The following is a 23,188-nucleotide window of genomic DNA, read 5'->3' on the forward strand; positions in this document are numbered from 1 at the left end:
AATGCATGAATCTGTTAGTACAGTTGGAGACTTCAACACCACTGTATTAGAAATGAACAGGTCTGGCAGGTAGAAAATCAGTAAGAACATAGCTGAACTCAACAACACCATCTATCAAATGGGTGTAATGGACATCTACAGACTGCTTCATGCAACAACAGCAAAATACACATTCTTGTCAAGCTCACATGGAACATTCGTCAAGATATACCACATTCTAGATAATAAAGCACACCTTAACAAACGTAAAATTATAGAAATCACACAATGTCTGCTCTTAGACCACAATGGAATTAAACTAGAAAACGATAACAGAAAGATAGCTAGAAAATCCCAAAATACTTAGAGATTAAGCAACATGCTTCTAAATAACACATGGGTCAAAGATAACTCTCAAGAGAAATTAAAAATTACTTTGGGGGCCAGCCCAGTGGTGTAGTGGTTAAGTTCATGAACTCCTCTTCAGCAGCCCAGCGTTTGCAGGTTCAGATCCCGGGCATGGACCTAGCATCACTTGTCAAGCCACACTGTGGCAGCATCCCACATAAAATAGAGGAAGATTGGCACAGACATTAGCTCAGCGACAATCTTCCTCAAGCAAAAGAAAAAAGAAAAAAAAAATTACTTTGAACTAAATAAAAATGAAAACACAACATCAAAATCTGTGGGATGCCGCAAAAGCAGTACTTAAGGGAAATTTATAGCATTGAACACATATGTTAGAAAAGAAAGATCTAAAATCAATCATCTAATGGGTTTCCACCTTAGAAAATGAAGAGTAAAACAAACAACCCGATTAAAAAATGGGCAAAGGATTTGAATAGACATATTTCCAAAGAAGATAGACAGCCAACAGGCACACAAAAAGATGTTCAACATTACTAATTATTAGGGAAATGAAAATCAAAATCACAATGAGATATCATCTCTTTCCCATCAAAATGCCTACTACTAAAAAGACAAAAAAATAACAAGGGTTAGAGAGGATGTGGAGAAGAGAACCCTTGTACACTGCTGGTGGGAATGTAAATTGTTTCAGTCACTATGGAAAATAGTATGGAAATTCCTCAAAAAAATAAAAATAGAACTACCATATGATCCAGCTATCCCACTTCTAGGCATTTATCCAAAGAACACGAAAACACTAATTCTAAATGATACATTTACCCCTATGTTCATTGTAGCATTATTTGCAATAGCCAAGACCTGGAGACAACCTAAGCACTCATTGATGGATGAATGGATGAATAAAACATGGTGTGTGTATGTACACACACTACATCTTCTATAGATACATATATACACACACACCATGGAATACTACTCAGTCATAAAAAAAGATGAAATCTTGCCATTTGAAACAACATGGATAGACCTTAAGAGTATTATGCTAAGTGAAATATGTCAGATGGAGAAAGCCAGATACTGTACAATTTCACTCATATGTGGAAGATAAAAAAAGAACGAAAACAAATAAAAAGAGATATAGAGAAGGGATTGGTAGTTACCAGAGGAGAAGGGGAATGAGGGGAGGGTGAAAGATATTATGGGCACATTTGTACAGTGATGGGCGGCAACTAGACTTTTGGTGGTGAACGTGATGTAGTCTACACAGAAGCTGAAATATAACGATGTACACCTGAAATTTATATAATGTTATAAACCGATGTTACCTCAACAAATAAATAAATAAAAGCAGAGCAAATTTAATCTAAAATAAGCACAAGAAAGAAAATAAAAGAGCAGAAATCAATGGAACTGAAAATAGGAAATCAATAGAGAAAATCAATTAAACCAAAATCACCAATATCAATAAGCTTCTAGCTAGGTTAACTAGCAAAAAAAGAGAAATGAAGATAATGGAAGAAATTACTAATATCAGAAATGAAAGAGGAGACTTCACTACAGATCCCATGGACATTAGAAGGATAACAAAGGAATACTATGAACAACTCTATGACCACAGATTTGATAACCTAGATGAAATGGACCAATTCCTTGAAGGACACAATCTGCTACAACTCACACAAGAAGAAACAATCTGAAGAGGTCTATACCTATTAAAGAAATTGAATCGATCATTAATAATCTTTCAGAACAGAAAGCACCAAGCCCAAATGGGTTCACTGGTGAATTCTACCAAAAATTTAAGGAAGAAATTATATCAATTCTCTACAGTCTCTTTCAGAGGATAGAAAAGAAGAGAATGCTTCCTAATTCATTCTGAATCAGTATGAAGGTAGAGGCCAGCACTACCTTCATACCAAACCCAGATAAAGACATTACAAGAATAGGAAACTACAGACCAATATATGCAAAAAGACTCAACAAAATATTAGGAAATTGGATCCAACAATGCATAAAAGATTTATACACCATGACCAAGTGGAATTTCTTCCAGTATGTAAGCTTGGTTTAACACTTGAAAATCAATTAATATAATCCATCATATCAATAAGGTAAAGAAGAAAAATCAAATGATCATATAAATAGATGCAGAAAAAGCATTTGATAAAATCTAACACCTATTCATAATAAAAACCCTAAGTAAACTAGGAATAGAAGGGAATATCCTCAACTCAAAAAAGAATGTCTACATAAAACCAACAGCTAACATCATACTTAATGGTGAGAACGAAGCTTCCCCACAAAGATCAGGAACAAAGCAGAGAGATTCTCTCTCACCACTGCTTTTTGACATCTTACTGAATGTCCTGGCCAATACAATAAGACAAGAAAAGGGAATAAAAGGTATACAGATTAGGAAGGAGGAAACAAAACTGTCTTTGTTTGCAGATGACATGATCATCTATGTGGAAAATTGGCAAGAATCAGCTAAAAAACTCCTGGAACTAATAAGCGATTATAGCAAGGTTGCAGAATACAAGGTTAAATGTGCAAGAGTCAATCACTTTCCTATATGCCATCAATAAAAGAGTAAAATTTAACATTACAAACATAATACCATTTACATTAGCACCCCAAAAGTGAAATGCTGCAGTATAAAACAAAATATGTACAAATACGTATCTGAGAAAAACTAGAAAACTCTGATAAACAAAATCAAAGAACTAAGTACATGAAGATATATTTTGTGTTCATGGACAGGAAGACTCAATACTGTTAAGATATTAGTTCTTCCCAACTTGATCCATAGATTGAATGCCTTCCCATTCAAAATCCTAGCTCATTGCTTTGTAGATATTGACAAATTGATTCTAAAATTGATATGGTGAGGCAAAAACCAGAATGGCCAATATAATATTGATGGAGAACAAAGTTGGAGGACTGACATTCTCTGACTTTAAGATTGATTATAAAGCTACAGTAATCAAGACAATATGGTACTGGTGAAAGAATAGACAACCAGATTACTGAAACAGAACAGATAGCCGAGAAATAGAACCATATAAATATAGTCAACTTAGCTTTGACAAAGGAGCAAAGGCAATACAATGGAACAAAGATGGTCTTTTCAACAAATGGTGCTGAAACAACTGGATAGCCACATTCAAAAAAGCAAATCTAGACCCAGACTTTACACACTTCATCAAAAACCCCTCAAAATGGGTCATAGCCTTAAATGTAAAACACAAAACTGTAAAACTCCTAGAAGACAACATAGGAAAATATCTAAACGACCTTGAGCTTGGCAATGACTTTTTAGATACACTGCTAAAGAAGTGATCCATGACAGAAAGAATCGATAAGCTGGACTTCATTAAAATTAAAAATTTCTACTCTGCAAAAGACTATGTCAAGAAGAGGAGGAGAGAGAACTAAGACTAAAAAGAAATGAAGAAACTCTCCGAGAATTATCTGACTCAATTAGGAGATGCAACATAAGGATTATAGGTATACCAGAGGGAGAAGAGAAGGAGAAGGGGGCAGAAGGCCTGTTCAAAGAAATAATAGCTGAGAACTTTCCAAACTTGGGAAGAGAGATGGAACTCCATGTGACAGAAGCCAATAGATCTCCAAACTTTATTAACGCAAGAAGACCAACCCCAAGGCATATAGTAGTGAAACTAGCAAAAGTCAACTACAAAGAGAAAATACTAAGGACAGCCAGGCAGAAGAAAATAAGTTACAAAGGAAACCCCATAAGGCTATCAGCAGATTTCTCAGGAGAGACCTTACAGGCTAGAAGAGATTAGAATGAAATATTCAAAACTCTGAAGGACAAAAACCTGCAGCCAAGAATACTCTATCCAGCAAAAATATCCTTCAAATACGATGGAGAAATACAAACTTTCCCAGATAAACAAAAGTTAAGGGAGTTCATCACCACAAAACCTCCTCTTCAAGAAATGCTCAGGACGAACCTCATTCCTGAAAAATCAAAGAAAGGAAAGGGGTTACAAAATCCAGAACAAAGGAGATAAGCAGAAGGACAATAACACAAAGTAACAGCTCTTCATCAGGAAAAAATGCAAAAGAACTGGAAAACAAGTGATAAAATGGCAACAGTAGGCCCCCATGTTTCAATAATCACTCTAAACGTGAATGGATTGAACTCTCCAATCAAAAGGCACAGAGTGGCAGGATGGATCAAAGAACAAGATCCAACAATATGCTGCCTCCAGGAAACACACCTCAGCCCCAAAGACAAACACAGACTCAAAGTGAAGGGGTGGAAGACAATACTCCAAGCTAACAATGAACAAAAGGAAGCAGGTGTTGCCATACTTATATCAGACAAAGTAGACTTCAAAGCAAAACAGATAAAGAAAGACAAAGAGGGGCAGTATATAATGATAAAAGGGACGCTCCACCAAGATGACATAACAGTTATAAATATATACGCACCTAACACAGGAGCACCAAAATTTGTAAAGAAACTATTAACAAAACTAAAAGGAGACATCAACAGCAATACAATAATAGTAGGGGACCTCAACACCCCATTAAGACCAATGGACAGATCATCCAGACAGAAAATCAACAAGGAAATTATAGAATTAAATGAAAAATTAGATCAGATGGACCTAATAGATATATATAGGACACTTCATCCAAAAACAGCAGGTTACACATTCTTCTCAAGCGCACATGGAACATTCTCAAGGATAGACCATATCTTGGGAAACAAAGCAAGCATCAATAAGTTCAAGAGGGTTGAAATAATATCAAGCATCTTTTCTGATCATAATGCCATGAAACGAGAAATCAACTACAAGAATAAAGCTGGGAAAGGGCCAAAAATGTGGAGACTAAACAACATGCTACTGAACAAACAATGGATTATTGAAGAAATTAAAGAAGAAATCAAATATTATCTGGAGACAAATGGAAATGAAAACACACCGTACCAAATGATTTGGGACGCAGCAAAGGCAGTCCTAAGAGGGAAATTCATTGCAATACAGGCTCACCTCAATAAGCAAGAAAAATCTTACATAAAAACCTCAAACAACACCTAACGGAATTAGAAAAAGAAGAACAAACACAGCCCAAAGTCAGTAGAAGGAGAGAAATAATAAAAATAAGAGCAGAAATAAATGATATTGAAACAAAAAAGACAGTAGAAAGGATCAATGAAACAAAGAGTTGGTTCTTCGAAAAAATTAGCAAAATTGACAAACACTTAGCCAGACTCACTAAAAAAAAAGAGAGAGAAATCTCAAATAAACAAAATTAGAAATGAGAGAGGAGAAATCACAACAGATACCGAAGAAATACAAAGGATCATAACAGAATACTATGAAAAACTATATGCCAACAAATTGGACAACCTAGAAGAAATGGATAAATTCCTAGACACATACAACCTACACAAAATGAATCAGGAAGAAATAGAGAATCTGAATAGACCAATCACAAATAAAGAAATAGAAACAGTAATCAAAAACCTCCCCAAAAATAAGAGTCCAGGACCAGACAGCTTCTCTGGAGAATTCTACCAAACATTCAAAGAAGATTTAATACCTATCCTTCTCAAACTATTCCAGAAAATAGAGGAAGATGGAGCACTCCCTAATACATTCTATGAAGCCAACATCACCCTGATCCCCAAACCTGACAAGGACAACACAAAGAAGGAAAACTACAGGCCAATATCACTGATGAACATAGATGCAAAAATCCTCAACAAAATTTTGGCAAACTGAATACAGAAATATATCAAAAAGATTATACACCATGATCAAGTGGGATTTATACCAGGGACACAGGGATGGTTCAACATCTGCAAGTCAATCAACATGATTCACTACATTAAAAAAATGAGAAAGAAAAACCACATGATCATCTCAATAGATGCTGAGAAAGCATTAGACAAGATCCAACATCCATTTATGATAAAAACCCTCAATAAAATAGGTATAGAAGGAAGTTACCTCAACATAATAAAGGCCATATACGACAAACCCACAGCCAACATCATACTCAACGGACAAAACCTGAAACCCATCCCTCTCAGAACAGGAACAAGACAAGGGTGCCCACTTTCACCACTCTTATTCAACATAGTACTGGAGGTTTTGGCCAGAGCAATTCGGCAGGAAAAAGAAATAAAAGGAATCCAAATAGGCAATGAAGAAGTAAAACTCTCGCTGTTTGCAGACGACATGATCTTATATATAGAAAACCCCAAAGAATCCATAGAAAAACTATTGGAAACAATCAACAACTACAGCAAAGTTGCAGGGTATAAAATCAACATACATAAATCAGTAGCATTTCTATATGCTAACAATGATGTAACAGAAAAAGATCTCAAGAACTCAATCCCATTCACTATCACAACAACAAGAATAAAATACCTTGGGATAAATTTAACCAAGGAAGTGAAAGATCTATACAATGAAAACTACAAGACCTTCTTGAAAGAAATCGACGATGACATAAAGAGATGGAAAGACATTCCATGCACATGGATTGGAAGAATGAACATAGTTAAAATGTCCATACTACCTAAAGCAATCTACAGATTCAACGCTATCCCAATCAGAATTCCAATGTCATTCTTTACAGAAATTGAACAAAGAATCCTAAATTTCATACGGGGCAATAAAAGACCCGAATTGCTAAAGCAATCCTGCGAAAGAAGAACAAAGCTGGAGGCATCACAATCCCTGACTTCAAAACATACTACAAAGCCATAGTAATCAAAACAGCATGGTACTGGTACAAAATCAGATGCACAGACCAATGGAACAGAATGGAAAGCCCAGAAATAAAACCACACATCTATGGACAGCTAATCTTTGACAAAGGAGCCGAGGGCCTACAATGGAGGAAAGAAAGTCTCTTCAACAAATGGTGCTGGGAAAACTGGACAGCCACATGTAAAAGAATGAAAATCAACCATTCTTTCTCACCATTCACTAAAATAAACTCAAAATGGATCAAAGACCTAAAGATTAGGCCTGAAACAATAAGTCTTCTAGAAGAGGATATCGGCAGTACACTCTTTGACATCAGCTTCAAAAGAATCTTTTCGGACACCATAACCCCTCACGTGAGGGAAACAGTAGAAAGAATAAACAAATGGCACTTCATCAGACTAAAGAGCTTCTTCAAGGCAAGGGAAAACAGGATTGAAACAAAAAAACAGCCCACTAATTGGGAAAAAATATTCACAAGTTATTTATCCGACAAAGGGTTAATCTCCATAATACACAAAGAACTCACACAACTCAACAATAAAAAATCAAACAACCCAATTACAAAATAGGCAGGGGACATGAACAGACATTTCTCCAAAGATATATGGATGGCCAATAGACACATGAAAAGATGCTCATCATCACTAATCATCAGGGAAATGCAAATCAAAACTACACTAAGATATCACCTTACACCTGTTAGAATGGCAAAAATATCCAAAACCAAGAGTGACAAATGTTGGAGAGGCTGTGGAGAAAAGGGAACCCTCATACACTGCTGGTGGGAATGCAAACTGGTGCAGCCACTATGGAAAACAGTATGGAGATCCCTCAAAAAGTTAAGAATAGAAATACCTTATGACCCAGCCATCCCACTACTGGGTATCTATCCTAAGAACCTGAAATCAGCAATTCCAAAAGTTCCATGCACCCCTAGGTTCATCGCAGCATTATTCACAATAGCCAAGTCATGGAACCAACCTAAGTGCCCAGCAACTGACGATTGGATAAAGAAGATGTGGTATATATATACAATGGAATACTACTCAGCCATAAAAAAGGACAAAGTCGTCCCATTCACAACAACATGGATAGACCTTGAGGATATTATGTTGAGTGAAATAAGCCAGACAGAGAAAGACGAACTCTGTATGACTCCACTCATAGGTGGTAGTTAACATATGGACAAAGAGGACTGATCAGTGTTTGCCAGGGGAAAGGGGGGTGGGGGGAGGGCACTAGGGGTGAAGTGGTGTACCTACAACATGACTAATAATGATGTACAACTGTAATTTCACAAGGATGTTAACTTTCATAACCTTAATTGAAAAAAGAAAGCAACAAAGACTATGTCAAGAGAATAAAAAAACAAGCCACAAACTGGGAGAAAATATCTGCAAAAAACATATCTGATAAAAGAGTTATCCAAAATATACAAAGAACCCTTACAAGTTAACAATAAGAAAACAAACAACAAATAAATTAAAAATGGGCCAAAGACCTTAACAGACACCTCACCAGAGAAGATATACGGATGGCAAATAAACATCTGAAAAGATGCTCCACATCATATGTCATCAAGGAAACACAAATTAAAACAACAATAAGATACCACTACACACCTATTAGAATGGTTAAAGTCTTGAACACTGATAACACCAAATGCTGGCAAGGAGGTGGAGCAACAGGAACTCTCATTCATTGTTGATGGGAATGCAAAATGGTACAGCCATTTTCAAAGACAGTCTGGTGGTTTCTTACAAAACTAAAAACACTTTTACCACATGATCCAGCATTGCATTCCTTGATGTTTACCTAAAGGAGTTGAAAACACCTCCACAGAAAAACTTGCACACGAATATTTATAGCAGCTTTATTCATAATTGCCAAAACTTGGAAGCAACCAAGATGCCCTTCAGTAGGTTAATGGATAAATAAACTGTGGTAATCCAGACAATGGAATATTATTCAGTGCTAAAACAGAAATGAGCTATCAAGCCATGAAAAGACATAGACGGATCTTAAATGCATACGACTAAGTGAAAGAGGCCAATCTGAGAAGGCTACATACGGTATGACTCCAATTATCTGACATTCTAGCAAGGGCAAAACTATGCAGACAGTAAAAACGTCAGTGGTTGCTGGCAGTTAGAGGGGAGGGAAGGACTAGTAGGCAGGGCACAGAGGATTTTTAGTGAGGTGAAACTAGTCTGTAGGATACTATAATGGTGGATACATGACATTACAGATTTGTTCAAATCCATGGAATGTACAACACCAAGAGTGAGCTCTAACGTAGGCTATCAACTTTGGGTGACAAGGATGTGTCAATGTAGGTTCACCAATTGTAACAAATGTACCACTCTGGCAGGGGAATTTTGATAGTGGTGAAGGTTATGCATGTGTTGAGGCAGAGAGCTTATGAGAAACCTCTGTACTTTTCTCTCAATTTTGCTGTCATCCTAAAACCAGCCTAAAAAATGTCTACTAAAAAACGAAATTTTAGCTTAGGAACTTCTTTGAATGAGACCAAGTCTAGACACATAGATAAAATACATAGATAAGATGGGGCATTAAAGAAACCTGAGACATTATCAGAGAACGAGAGCTAGTGAAATTTGAAGAAATATATGAAACCTGTAGGAAGGTAGAAATGGCGTAGAGACTGGATGTTTAAAGAAGGAAGATATTAATTTTATTACAAGCATAATTAAAATGGTCCAAAACTAATTTTGAAATGGTGTATTAGAAAGATGCTTCTGAGCACTTTGAAAATGGGGTGATTCCTTGGACCCAATGCATGTTTATTCTTTCAGTCAAAGCATATCCAGCCAGTTTTAGTTTCTCTTTGATGAACTAATCTAAGCCAGTGATTTTCTAACTGCAGGTTCCAATCTATTTTACAAATTTTTTTTTAAATAAAATAAAATAAGAAAAAGTGTTAAAGTGCACTGCATGTGATCAGGGAAAGCATTGTTTTGTGAAGGTTTTATTTCCATTTTATACATATGTGTGTATTTTCTGCTTCACAATGTAAGATAAATGTATCATTTTAAGTTCAAGGTCAGAAATATTTGAAAGCTTGTATTTTAGTCATGTTTGTATAGTATTTGAATAGGGAAATTGACAGACGGATGCTAAAGGGATGTACCTACTTTAACTGATTTTTTCCACTTACCAGCTTAGGATACAAAACGTTATTTTTAATATATAAAAACTAAATGAGGAGCCAGTGCCGTGGCTGAGTGGTTAAGTTCGCATGCTCTGCTTTGGTGGCCCAGGGTTTCACAGGTTCGGATCCTGGGCATGGACCTGGCACCGCTCATCAAGCCACACTGAGGTGGCACCCCACATAGGAGAGCCAGAAGGACCTACAAGTAGAATAAACAGCTAGGTCTGGGGGCGCTTTGGGAAGAAGAAGAAGAAAAAAAAAAAGATTGGCAACAGATGTCAGCTCAGGTGCTCAAAAAACGCCCCCAAAAAACTAAATGACTCCCAGGGCTGGCCCCATGACCTAGAGGTTAAGTTCGACACACTTTGCTTTGGTGGCCCCAGTTCAGTTCCTGGGCTCAGACCTATACCACTAATCAGCGGCCATGCTGTGGTTGTGACCCACATACAAAATAGAGGAAGATTGGCATAGATGTTAGCTCAGGGCTAATCTTCCTCAGCAAAGAACAAACAAACAAACAAACAAAAAAACCTAAATGACTCTGAACCTCCAATCAACAATAGTCATGTCTCATCCATCTTGTCTACAATTCCCTGATAAATAGTGGAACTCAGTATTTATTTTGTCCAAGGTATTTGTCCTTGTTAGCATCATCCCACTAACAGAACAGCAGATATTCCAACCAGCATCCGCCTGGAGGGAAGTGTTCCTTGCTTGTTTCTGTTTTGTTCTCAAGGCTGCATGCTACAGCTGTGGGACAAGAATGGTTGACCAATCTGTGGCAGGAGCTGAGGCATAAACTGAGGCTGCTGGTCTAGCAGTAGTTTCTCACTAGTTAGAGGGAGGTGAAGATGCCCCTCTTCCCCAGAGTTCTAACTGTGTTCATTCCATGCCACCTCAGGCCTGAGCTCCCTGTATTAGAGCGTTTCACAGATACAACGTTTTCAGTTCTCCTCTTGTGCACAGACATCCATTTTCTCCATGCATAAGGACCGTGATGGGGAGGTTGGATGACCTATGCCATCCACATGCTGTACTCCAAAACAGCCCTTACCTACTGCCTCTGGGAGAGGGTGCTACTCTTCTCATGTCCAAAGAACCAATCTTGCAGATTACTCTATGATGCTGGAAGTTAACCACGACCTTAAACCTAGGGTTGTCATCATGGGGAGTGAGGCGGTGGCAAGGGGCATCCCGAAGACTCAATGACAGTTTTGCTCACTCCTGGGTTGTCTTCCACATACAGAGCACCTCAATACCGAAACCGTTCTTACAGCTATAAACATCTCCGTACCTCCAGCCCCCAGGATCCGGATCCATAGGAAGTTCCTTCTTCTGCTTCTGCTTCTAGAAGATCAAGCTCCACCATATTTCCTGTCACAGAATTATTGGCAACTGGGCTATCCGTTTCCTTTTACCTGTTCGTCTGAAGCGTTTTGGATTGTGGAGGCATTCCCTTCGCTCTTTAGTCTTCCCCTTGCTTTCTGTGCTTGGAGAGGTCTTTCTCTGCCTGCAGGCAGAGTGTTTTGCTGGGTTGTTTCTCAGTCTTCGAATTATACAGATTTGAAGTTGACCTCTGAATCTATTGGTTAAAGCTATATATCTACATAATTTTGTGAAGCTTGCTTAGCTTCTCTGAACTTCAAGTGAGGTTATGTTTAAATGCTAAAACTACAGTAGACACTCAGAAACGATTCGTTTCTTCCATTTTATATTTTGTCATCCAAATGTGAACACATAGTACAAGCTCATAACTGGTTGATTTGGCCTAATTTGTGTTACAAGAAAAAAAATCCCCAATTAATAATTGATATTAAGCTAGCTACCATCTGTCATTGAGAAATTACCATTTTGGTAAGAATGTCAATTAGGAAATTATCTTTAAATAGTTATCAATAGTGAAGTCATCAGAGGTTAGTTTGAGAATGGAAAACAAAGGGAGTTGGAGAGAAATGTGTCATGTTTTATGAAAGGTCCAATAAAAATGTATGTGCTTATAAAAAAAAAGAATGTCCTGTGCTTTGAAGAGTGACAGAAAGGAATTATTCCAATAAGAATGACAATTACTAAAAATACCAGCCCTGGCTGTGATTATTATATTTCTGCCTGATCCTCTGAAAAATGCTTTTTATTTTTTGAAACAGATGGCTATTTTAATTTACCTGGTGAGTTGTCACAGCTATCACCTTTCTAGACTTCCTCCCAAGATAAAGAAAAGCTATTCCAATGTAACGAAGGAAAGCTATTCAGTCTGTCTAACTAAGTTCCCACGTCTCTTCTGAAAACTCCATAATGGAGGATCACCTGGCTTCACTTGGCTTAAAGGTAGATTGTCGTAAAATTAGCTGTGGGCATTGTTTGCATTATGTATTCGATGGCAGTAGCTAGAGCTCACCTTCTGCACGGATGAAGTATACTGCTTTGTAGTAATCCTTTGTATTAGAATTAGGCGTACATCTGGAGGAAATGCATCTTTCCAGTATTCCATAATGCAGATCAAAACAGTGCTAGTTCCCATAGGACCTGTAAAGAAATTCTGGTCCAGTTCTCTCAGATTTTTAAAAAAGCACACAAGGAAAATTTTTTCTTCAACTTTACAAATCTCTGCCACAGCCTGGCTGGGCATCTGAAATTCCACTTTTAAAGATTATTTGCGCATGATAAGGATCTTCAGGCTTCAGGTATCTTTCGTTAAAATGCAAACGGCCCTGGTAGGTATAATCCATCGACCTTTACCATCCTCCAACATGGGTAAGGGTTTTTCCCCTACAGGATTAGTAAGGGAATGAACAAGGGACAAGCAATTGTGATGACAGGAGGCTAGGTATATTTGAGAGTGACAGCATGAGTATTCTAGGCCCTTGGAGGAGTGGGTCTGAGAAAGAAAGTTACAGGAATTGGGAAAAGAGAGCCCAAACCAAGCTTTTCCAACCTCGCCATTATAACTGACACTTGCCCTGAAAGTAGAAAACAACTAAGAAAATTAGGTTATATAATAGGAGATATAACAAGTAAAAAGGATCTCAAGGGGAATGGGCTTATTAATGTTTCAAATGCGATCTCAGAGAAAATACATTATTAAAGGGAGATTCCGGACCACAACAGGCAGGAACCCCTCCTTTGCCTGCAGGCCTTCCACCTGAATTAAAGCATGTTTCAACCAACTTTTATTCCTCACCACGTGGTGTGCTGATGGGCCAAGGTCCATAAGGGAGGGGAAACTGAGAAACCCCATGACCTCCCTGACAGCCCGTCTGATCCTGCCCCTAGCTTCCTCTCCGGAGGTCTCCCACTCTGCCCTCCAGGAAGTCCCCCTTTAGACACCCTGACTACCCCCGAGAACTTAAGAACTTCCGGCTTAATATAATTTTCTCAAGCAACCACATCTCCCAGAAAAAATGCCACCTCTATAATAAAGGCTGATTTTAAGCCTATACTCCCATCTGAACACAACAAAGTTTCTGTAAACACCGCATTGCCTTGTCCCTCAGCTTCCACCGCCAGGTGAGGATAAGCAACACAAATCTTAGACAAAGCAGGGATGTCTGCGGAGCTAGTCTTCTGGGCCTGTCCTCGGGCACCCTTCTCTTCTGTTTACCTGCCTTCCCGCCAGCTTTCTCTTTCACATATCAAATACTCTTAGTAAAGGCTCAACTCCCTTCTCACAGAAAATGTGCACTTAGGAACTGCAGACATCCCATTTCTTCCCCTTTTACACCCCAGAATCTGCAACTTCCTCCAAGACCTTTTCTACCTACTGTAGTCTGTTTATCATACTCCATTTGGTCCAGTCTGGATGTCACTCTAAGGGAGCTCCCGTCCCATAATTTCCACATCTTTCTCCAGGATCATCAAGCTAGAACAATATCATCTGCCTGCACTGCCCCCATCTTCTCACAGACACAAGAAGAATAACCTGGAGTTTAATTCTTGTTCTTCTGTTTGCTGTAGTTAGATTCTTTAGAGAAAGATAATTAGTGTCCCTGAGCTTCAGTTACGTCATCTGTGAAATGGGTAAAAATGTCTACCTCATAACAACATTGTGGAGATTAATGCATTAACATACATAAAGTGCCTTCAGGTAAATAGTTGAGAGGCCAGTCTTCACAACGAATTAGTTCTAACCATGAATTGAAGGAAAATGACAATTTCCAGTCACTAGTTTTCATCAGTGGTAGTTTTTGGGCATTATGGGGGATGTTATGGCATACTTTATAATTTTTAAATATTTTTAGTTTTCTGATAAGTTTTTACCACCGTTATATTATTTTGACTAGAACTCAGCAGATGTTCAGAAAATTATGGCTATTTCCTGATTTCCACACATGGTCATTCCTTTCTTTGTCCACTTATTGAACTTTGTTCAATCATTATTGCTATTTTACTACAGTTATTAAATTATTAACATGACAATATAAATTAACTCTGTTTTAAAATGAGAATTCCTAAGGACAAGAATTGTGATTCAATCACCATTGGATATCCAGTGCCCATTTTGCCTGATAGGTAAATAGATGTTTGATAAGTACTTATTGAATTGATGAATGAATTGTTTAGCATTTTCTGGGATGATTGAAGGTAAATGGGTCATAATATGGCACTTACACACGTATAAATAAAAAAGCTTTGTTTTTCTTTCTTTGTGTATAACTTGCAGGGATCTTTCCTAAGTTGAAGTATAAAATCTTATTTATGGCAGGAATGAAACCAAAATTTTATTTGAATAGCATAATATAGTGCTTAATATCATAGATTTTGTAGACAGACTTCAACCTTTTATTGGTTATGTTACCTAAGCACGTTACTCAACCTCTTGTGTCTTAGGATGCTAATTTTTAAAATGGAAATAATATTGATATTATGATATTATTAAATAATATTGATAATACCTAACTCATACAATTATCTACAGTTATTGGATTCGTAAGGTTTTCTATCTCTTGAGTCATATTGGTAGTTAATATTTTCCAAAGATTTCATCCATTTCATTTAGATTGTCAAACTAATCTCTAATAATTATATGTAAATTCCTTTGTATTAAAAAGTGTAAATATGTATCAATAGCTATATTCCCTTTCTCATACCTAGTGTTTGACCCATTTCCTTTTCTTTACTGCATTTTCCAATGGTTGTCTACTTTCTTCATCTTCTAAGATAACTAGCATTGGTTTTTATTGATCAGATCACTTTTTGTTTTAGTTTGTTTCCTCACATATTCCACAATTTTTTTCCTCTTATGTTACATGAACTTAATGTACTTTCTGAACTCTTGGCTTATTTAATGTTAAACAGTTTTATTAATAAATATATTTATGGCAAAAATTTAAATCTTAACAACGGTGAGTCTTCCAATCCATGAACATTAATTCTCTCTGCATTTAATTAGGTCTTCGATTTCTTCCGGCAATGTTCTGTATTTTCTATGTATAAGTATGACACATATTTTGTTAAATTTTGATGCTAATGTAGACAAGTTTTTTAAATAATTTTAATTTATAATTGTTCCCTGCTTTCTTTTTCTTTTTAATTTTTAGTTTAATATATTGTATAAAGAGAAAATATTGATATAATTTATGCTTTGGCGAATTTCTTAGTGACTTAATGTGTGGTCAACTTTTATAAATATCCCTTGGATGATTTAAAAGGAAAGCTTCTCCTGCTTGGATATAAAGTTTAATATATGGTTATAAATAAAGCTTTATGATTGCTTTGTTCAATCTTTCATTTTCTAATTCTTGTATGTTTAGTCTGTTGATTTCTGAGAAAAATGTTTATGTCTTCCATTGAAATTGAGAAATATTAAATTATCTTTATATTTCTATCCCTTTTTAATTTGTCTTGATGTTATATTATCTGGTGTCAAAGATTTATGGCTGTAATACATTCTGTTGTACGTTATTTATATCACCATTTCTGCTGTTCTTGTTGCCAGTTATCTGAGATTTCTGTTTTTACATCTTTATTTTCAGCCTTCTAATTCATTTTGTATTAGGTACGCCTCCTGCAAACAGCTTGTGCTATTTATTTTATCCACTGCTAAATTTGATTAAACATCGTTTTTAATAGAGTAATTTACTGAACATTTATTTGGGAAGTGACATGTTTAGAGTGATTTCTGCACTTTATTTTGTAAGATTTTATTCATCATGCTTTTGTTTTTCATTTCTGTCTTGCTTTTTCTTCCGTTCATTGGAATAATTGTGTTTCCTTGAATGTGTTTTTCTATCTATTGGTTTAGAAGTTAAATAATTTCTTTTTTATTCTTTTTGTGACCATATTATTTCTTAATAAAAATTTAAACTTATGTTCTATTCACAGTTAGTAAATGTACAATTAATTTTAGCGCTTCAAATACATCAGAAGTCTTATCCCATTTATACTTTCCTTTACTGCTCTCCCGCATAACCACCTGAAAGCATCTTGGATTTAAGTTTCAAAAGGTTACTAAATTGTTCATAATTTCATCAACACATACCATTAACTATAAATTTACTGATTTCTTTGATCATTACTGTTTCTTGCTTTGCATCTTATCTTCTCTTTGATTCTCTGTTCCTTTTGCTGGAATGAATCCTCAAATAATCATTTCAAGAAGGATCTAATGGAATATCCTTGCCTGCAAGTGAGATACACATCTAACAGTAGCTTACACAAATAAGGATTTATTTGTGTCTTATAACTAGAAGACTGGATGTAGATGGCTCTAGGCTTGGTTCAGGACTATAAAACATCAGGCCAACATCTCTGCAACTTTCTTTTCCTCATAGTTACAGAATAGTTACTGCCACAGGTCTCATGCAAGCTGTCTAGTAGGAAAGAAGAAGAAAGGAAAAGAGTAGAATCTGCATCAAGAAATAAAAATCTTTCCAAGGAAATCCATGACAAAATTCCACTTATAATTGGCCAGAATTATATAATGCGGGCAAGCTTAGCTGTAAGAAGACTATGGGAAAACAGGATGGGAATGGGGGTTGGGTCCACCAACAAACAGCATTTTGTCCAAGGGGCTAACTTTTAGAAGACTTACATGACTAGAAAAACTCTTTATTTTGTCCTCAACTTGCGTGACAGTTTTGGGGGGAATAATATTTGAGTTTTCAACTATATCTTTTCAATACTTTCAAAACATTACTCAATTTTATTTTCTCATACAGTGTTGTCGATGAGTAGACCATTGCCAATTTTATTTTTATTTCTTTATTAGTAACCTGCCTTTCTTGGTGGTGATGATCATTGTAGAAGATTCTGATTCTTTTTAAAATTATTTTTAGGTCTTGTGGGTTGAATGGTGTCTCCCAAAAAGATATGTTAAAATCCTAAGCCCTTGTACCTCTGAATGTGACCTGACTTGGGAATAGGGTTTTTGCAGATGTAGTCAAGTTAAGATGAATTTACACTGGATTAGAGTGGGCCCTAATCCAATGACTGGTTTCCTTATAAGAAAAAGGAAATTTGGACACAGTCCCACACGGGAGAATGCCATGTGATGACAGGGGCAGAGATTGGAGTGATGTGTCTACAAGCCAAGGAACACCAAGGATTTCCAGCAACCACTAGAACTAGGAAAAGGCAAAATATCCTCCACTAGATCCTTTAAAGAGAGCATGCCTTGGTCAGCACCTTGCTTTAAGAGTTCTAGCCTTCCAAGCTGTGAGAGAATAAATTTCTGTTGTTTTAAGCGACACAGTTCTTGGAAATTTGTTATGATAGCCCTAGGAAATTAATACATTAGTTTTCTAAAATTTCTCTAGGCTATGTCTCAGTATGACTCTTCTTTTATTGATCCTGTTTGGCACGAGGCAGACCCTGTAAATCTAAAGAGATATCTTTTCTCCCCTCTGAAAATGTTGTCTTACTATTTCTTTGATTAATTTCTTGCCTCCATTCTCTCTGTTCTCTCCTGGATCACACTGACTCATGCAGAAAACCTACCATCACTGAGCTGACCATAGTTCCTCCACGTTCACGAGCAGGAAAAAGCCCTGCCTGCAGAGTCTGTTTTGATAGCAGCCCTGACTGAATCATCCTGATTCTTGCTCTAGATGTCCTTCCTGCTTTATGTTTTTGTTTATTCTGAACATGGCATTTCTCTGCGCTCTGTGGGATAAACTGCCCTTTCCCATCCAATACCGTATCTCTGCACATGTTTTGGTTGTGGTTTTCTCTATCTCTGTTTTTCTACCATCTGATCCTATCTACTTTCTATCTTCTAGATTTTTTCATAGTATCTGGCCTATTTTTGAAACTCACTCTTGTTTTACAGGTTTATGCTTCATATATGTTTTTTTTTTCTTTTTGTAACATCAATAAAATTGCTGGCAGGATAGACAATGTGCGTGCTCAGTCTATCATTTTGAGTCAGGCCTCTGATGGTTTTTATTTTTTCTTTTTCTTTTTCTTTTTTTCCACTTCTTCTCCCCAAATCCCCCCTGGTACATAGTTGTATATCTTAGTTGCAGGTCCTTCTAGTTGTGGCATGTGGGACACCACCTCAACCTGGCCTGACGAGTGGTGCCATGTCCGCGCCCAGGATCTGAACCCTGGGCCACTGCAGCGGAGCGCTGGAACTTAACCACTCAGCCATGGAGCCGACCCAATGATGGTTTTTAATTTATGTTTTTACCAAAGTTTCTACTTTTCCCAAGAGACCTTTCAAACCATATTGGTATTAGAAGCTTTTCTGTAATTTTTTACTTTGTCTAGGATCCAAGCATAATTTGTAGGTGCCTCTGAATATAAAAAAGATATTTCTTTTTCTCCATGGTAGAATTATTGATTGGTTTTACACAAGCTGAAATTTTAAAAATCTCTCTTATATAAGAAATGAGGTTGTATGGAACTGGGCTATCCCAATTAATTAATCTTATCAAGAGATAAAATTAATCCATTGATATCCATTAATGGGCCCAATTAAATTTATTTATATTCCAAACTAGTTATGTGTTCTGATGTAAGCCTTAAATTTGGGAGAAGGCTAATGTGTCTTCATTAGTAAAACTGCCAATTTAGATGTTTTTTCAAATGCCGCAAGTAGTCCAGTTGGATTTTCTGGTTCATAGAAACACAAAAAAATGCACAGTTATATGCTCCCAGTATTATTTTCTAAGTCAAATTCAGTGTCAGAGAAAGATTCTCAATTTACACTTTTGCAGACAGATAATCTTAAATAACGTATGTGTGTCTCAGCATCCTGGGGCTGGTCTGCTTAATTCACAGGAACCAATAGAAACAAATGCAAAATGAACAGGAGACTAAGGATTTCAAAAGCGAAAAGAAGCAGACAATATGCGAAAGAAATCAAGCAGGTTTTAGCTTTCATTTTTATTTTATTTTGTTTGATTTTTTTTAAGGAAACCTGTTTTTCAGGGATCTCCAATATATTAGCTCTAGGAAAATGCTCCACATCTCTTAGCAGGGCCTGAGAAGGGGAGGAATTGGGGAACCTACAGTGAGATGATACATTTTTCTTCTTTTTATTTCCCCTTGGCATTATTTTACATTTTGCAATATTTCAGTCCTTCAGAAAAGTACAGAGAATAACATGAAAAATACCTCTGTACCTGCCACCCACATTCAACCAGTGTTAACATTCTGGCATATTCACTTCATGTCTTTTTGTCTTTTAATATGCAAAAGGTTAGGATATAATTTGAAGCCCTTAGCTTCCTGCGTCCTGGTTTTTCTTCCTTGCTAGAGCCAGTCACGGTTCTGAGTCGGGAAAGTCATTTCTTTCCGTTTATTTTTCATTTTTTCTTAGTATGCACTTCTAAAGTTTTCTTTATTTTCTCTCTTCATTCTTTATTTCTTGACTGTATTCTTTTTCCTATAACATAAAAAATTATTCCTTAGCTTTCTCCTAAATCAAGCAAGCATCTTGGCTTTCTCTCCCTCCTCCAGCCCAACCAATCTGCTTTATTGACAATATTTAGTTTTCTCTTCTTAACCCCTAGATTGGTTATTCTTTAATTTTATAATCAATAATTAATTAATTTTGCCAACATATTTCACCAATTTTCATGCTTACTGTTTTTTCATGCTTCCTATTATTTTTCTCTGGATTCAATCTCCTCGCTACAGTACATCATTGAGTAGTTCTTTCTGGAAAAATATGAATAGTAAATTCTTTTGCTTTCTATGTTTCTGAAAATATATTTCCCTTCCCTCTTGAGTCCATCCTAAGTAGACCATGAGCTTCTCTCAGCCACGTAATGGGAAAGTGCCTTGGGCTTCTGGCCTGCCTTGTTGTTCTTAAGAAGTCTATCTTTCATCTATCTGTGGTTCTTTTGTGGAAATGTTTCTTCTTTGGGAGATTTCAAGGTTTTTTTCTTTATTTTTGATATTCTGAAGTTTCTCTAGGGTGTGTCTAGCTATAAACATATTTTTAGTTTTCCTGCTTAGCCATCAGAGTTGACTCATATTTTTACTAAAATCTGGAAATATTTAATGATTATAACTTTGAATCTTATTTTTTTCTTCTAAGACTAAAATGGAATGTTTGATTATTTAAATTGTTCAGTGTGTTGGCTGTCTTTCTTACTTTTTCCTCACATGGTCAGGAATATTGATTTGCAGGCTAATATTGACCAAAAGTTTCCATTTGAACCTCATCCCTATAGCCTAGAAGTTTTACAGTTGCTTCTCCCTAGAAACTCACCCCATACTGTCATTTTAGCTCACGTGCCACAGCGATGTTGACAAATACCTCAGACCAGCCACCGAGCCAGCAGGCAGCGTGGCTCAGGTCTTGACTGGGGGGCTTCCTCCTTCCTCCTCCTCAGCCCACAGCTCTTTTGAGCTTCCTTCCACTTGAATGGGAGTCTTTAGTTTCAGGCAGTGAAACCACTACCCCACAGGATGTATTTAGTTTCCATTATCCAAAAGGATCCAAATTTCCTGGCAGCATAAGCTTGCTTCCGGCCCCAAAGCCTGGCAGGCCTGCAGGTTCTACTTCATTTATCACTTTGTGTTTCAGTTCCATTTCTGGCCCACAAAGATCCTTGTCTTCCTTCTGAAAATAGCTAAGTCTTTATAATTTTCATTTTTCATGTTAAATCTATCACTATTTATGTGTTGGGAGAGGAAAAGATCCTCAGATTGTGTATTTAGTCGTTTATTTTGGCCGAAGCATTGGGAAAACAAATTTCAAGTTGTATTATGATGATTGAATTACATTTAAAAATATATAAATCTGTACATCTATATATGTATATACATGTATTTTACGTTTTCAAGGCTGATAACAAAGTCCTCAAATTAATATTTTTAAGTTTGTCATGTCTCTCCTGACATCACTATTTGAAAAACATACAAAGTCCCAGAAGCAAGTATTTGTCCATTCTTGAATGAAGAAATCTGTGTTGATTTTATGTCTCTTTGAGGTATTTGAATACAAATCAGTTTGGGGAGACTCACATTTCCACATTCAGATTGCTTACTTTTATGGCACTGAACTGAAAGTTCTCACTGAAATAAACAGTGCCATCTACCGGTTGAATTTTTGTCATAAAGAGAGTTGAGTAAAATGACAGTTGATAGGACCTCCCATTGCACCTAATTCGATTCCCTCACATAATTTGCTTTCACCCTCACGTAATGGCTCAGTGAAGAGCCGGAAGTAGAACCCTGATCTAAAACACACAGGTGTTTCAGTTTAACAATGGTACCATCTTTAGAAATGACCGAGGACACGGGGACTTCGAAATAGCCATATTTGAGTTGGTAAACAAGAATTTTGTTACAGCACATTAGCTTTCTGTAATTCTTTTAAAATTATTTTCTCCCTTGGAAAAATTCTATATTGAAATGTAATGAATTAAAGGTACTGAGTAGTCTTCAGTATCATTGTAACATGAGAAGAAACACTTCATCTTCTGGAATAAGGTGGCAGGACAGAATGAGCTGCATGGTTAGGTACCTGTCATTAAGGACCTGCCCCTTCTAGAACGCTGGGGTTGGAGCTGCTTGGTATCTTTGTCAGCTTGGGCTCAGGAATGAGTGAGAAGGAGGCGACAGGCAGCAGAGCTCAGCCCATGAACTGATAAATGCTAACGTAAAGAAAATAGCAAAATTAGATGGTAATGACATATCCCAAATAAAAGCTTAGCTTATAAGCTAATGTATTGGATCTTTAGAATACAATGGTAACTTTCCTACAAAAATCATGTCAGTAAATAGTTATTTATAAGAGAGGTTTATTATGTCTCATCTGGATTTTATTTTAGCCAGGAGACTCAAATCCCACTCCTTGATAATTACCTTCCTGGGGTCTGCAGCCCCTAAAGGCACTTGTCATTGTTCACTGAACCCTAAGATTATAGAAGACATTAATATTTCAGTTCATCAATGATATAGTTTCTAGGCAATATATCCCTCATTACAATTCCCAGATATAATCAGCTACAGCTATCTAGAGCTGTAACCACAAGAGAGATTAGCAATCAGTCAAATAAATCTCAGATCAGAGAATCTTAAAAACCCAATATTGCTTTTGGGGTAAATATTTTAAATCTCAGCTCTCTAGTGAGGGAAATCCTAATCTTATTTCAAAATTATCTAAGACGGTGAAATTATGTATTAATTTTAAAGAAAAAATGTAAAAGTTTTCCTTTAGTCCATGATCATCAGGGTTGAGTCATAAATTTGTATGCTAAATAAAATATTAAAAAATCAGCTGCTTGTGGAGTTGAACCTTGATGATTCTGATCATTTAATCTCCATTCAAGACACAGATTGACATTTGAAGAAGAAAATCACTTCATGATTTTGTTCTTAGTAAGGTGATGATAAAGTCCAGTTTGCTGTATTGCTAAAGCTGACGATGAGGGAAACATTAATACATAAGAGGAGAAACAGTAAAAGAACTAATCTAATAAGTGCATCTCCATCTAATGCTAAAGGAAAATTTTAT

The sequence above is a fragment of the Equus caballus genome, chromosome 3, assembly GCF_041296265.1.
Source record: "Equus caballus isolate H_3958 breed thoroughbred chromosome 3, TB-T2T, whole genome shotgun sequence".
NCBI classification, from domain to species: Eukaryota; Metazoa; Chordata; class Mammalia; order Perissodactyla; family Equidae; genus Equus; species Equus caballus.